We start from the raw sequence: 2,339 nt of genomic DNA on the forward strand, positions 1-2,339 counted from the left end.
TCGTAAATTAGGCCATCAACTGTGATTCAGTTGAGTGCTGATGAGTGGTACTCACATCAAGATAGCGGCTATTTGTATTCCCTAGCTACTGAGGTAATACTTCCAGGTAGCCCCTGCTCAAATCAGCTGCTAACACTGGGTTTGGCAAACAGACCAACAGTCGAATTCTCCCGTTTTCATTATACAGCGACCATGGTGGAATTGATATGAGTGAAGATGGTGAGCAGATCTTAGATTTCAGTTATTTATTAGGCTAAAAGTAGATGGCTACTGGGAATAGAATGAGTGTGGAAAACATTATTGTAGCAGGAATAATTGATCATGGGTGTTCATCTGTTTTAGGATGTCACACGGGATAACTTCGTGAAAGTATTAAAAGGCGATGAGAAACTTGCAGCCAATAAGAAAAAGGTGCTGAATAGGTGAGTTTGGGCGGAAGTGGTTATTGTTGATGCACTTGCAGATCATAGCTAGAATTCAAGTGTTCCAGGTCAGACTTTTGGGGAAATGCGTGTTTAGTATTATCGCAAGTAGCTTGCTACATTATCTGTTTAAGTAAAGCTCCTCGAAATCATTCAAAATGATTTGATTCACTTTAAGGAAAACACGTTTTTTTTCAATTTCAGACTATGCGTTATTATCATATCATGGGCATAGGTCAGGTATACACTCTTTGGATTTGCAGTTGCGGCGCAATCCGTAATCACCCACGCTTTGTGCGCGTTTCCTGATTAACTCAGCTTTCTTGCGGGCCTCGGATGGATGATTAAATAGATTTTCCCAGCTCCCGCGAACCCATTTGATTTAAAAGGTTTTACGATTAATAAACTTCTTCAAGAGTTTCATGTTAGTTGGTGGTCTGCTGTCATTCTGCTCCGCTTCTGGGAATGTGGTGCCTCGTTTTCTGTTTGGTCACCATTCCAATGCAGCGGTCTGGTAGCTGTTCATATGTCTTACTCTGAGGTTTCGCCAGTCCTGACAATAGCTTGATGTGGAGTTCCAGCACTCACCCTCCCAAAGCACTCTGTTTGAAATGCACACATTCCTGAACTCATCCGCAAAGTAATAATGGGTCAATAGCACTATATTGACTGTCACCTCGAATATTTAGTTTTCTAAAAAAAAATCGAGCTCGACGGGTGCTTTCTTGATCAAAGACCAGCAATCAGAAAATATCCAGATCAACTTCATAAAGAAACATTTGGCCTCTTGGATATCCCGAGCCAAAATTCAGAGTCAGCTCTCGTTCGTTAAGATATTTCCCTCAGTAGTGAAGATATTTTCATCCACAGATATAATTATGCTAGTAAATGTATGATTTCGAAATAGCTGAGCGTAACCGTCCCAATGGCACGACGATAAAACTAACTGAAGTATAAAACTGCTTCTAATCACCTCCGTGCATTCCAAACCATAGGAGTTACTATACCACGTGATGCAACAATAAAACCGAATCTAAAATTCGATTTTTCATTCAAGCATTCATGTGGCCTTCCAAAAAGCAGAACAGTCAAAGTTAAGCTGACTAACTATTATATCCAGTACCGTGGACAAACAAATATTCTGAACGGTGTGTTCGCTATCATCCTAGATCTGCGGCTTTTTGCTGTGTTTTGTTTGCGCCAACCAAAAATCTCCTACTCAAGACCAACTTAAACTTTCTGCCAACTTACAGCGGTCCTGATGACAACGTGTTCATCTTCTACTCTGGGCATGGTTTAGTTTCCCGTATTTCCTTGTTGGCAGAAGAAGTAAGTTCGGTAAATTTTTGTAACCACTATATTTTTCCAATAGGAATCTAAACAAAACCAGCTTGGAGAGGCTTCGATAAACATGTGTTGGCATAATCGATAATTCTTTATATAAGCGAGTGTATAGTCAAATTGGTCTACACACCAAACGAAAAATAGAACACAGGCTAAGAGGTTCGGACGTTTATGTAAAAGCGATATCCTAAGCAATTCAAGTTTTGTAGGCTTCGTCCAGTTGCTTTAAATTTTAGCGAGAATATTCCGCTTCACTAAGATTAGGTCGCTCAACTCACATGATTTCTTGGTCGATCCATTTAGACATCTGAGCAAACGTAGTTACCCTGAACAAAGAAACTGGTCGTAAATGGTCACTCATGACGAACTAGTCAACCAAATTCTTCCTGATAAAACAACATACTCCATTATACCTTTAGAGAAACTGTGCGAATCATTGGTAGTACAAATATGTTTCCCTATATTCTGTATGAGGAACCAGTCTGTGTGGAAAACCCGGGAAGCAATGCACAGCGGTTCCATCCTCATTGGGATTCATTAGCGGTAAGCTTAGTGACTGCAATATTAAACCGT

This window comes from Opisthorchis viverrini (assembly GCF_000715545.1).
Source record: "Opisthorchis viverrini unplaced genomic scaffold opera_v5_370, whole genome shotgun sequence".
Classification (NCBI taxonomy): domain Eukaryota; kingdom Metazoa; phylum Platyhelminthes; class Trematoda; order Opisthorchiida; family Opisthorchiidae; genus Opisthorchis; species Opisthorchis viverrini.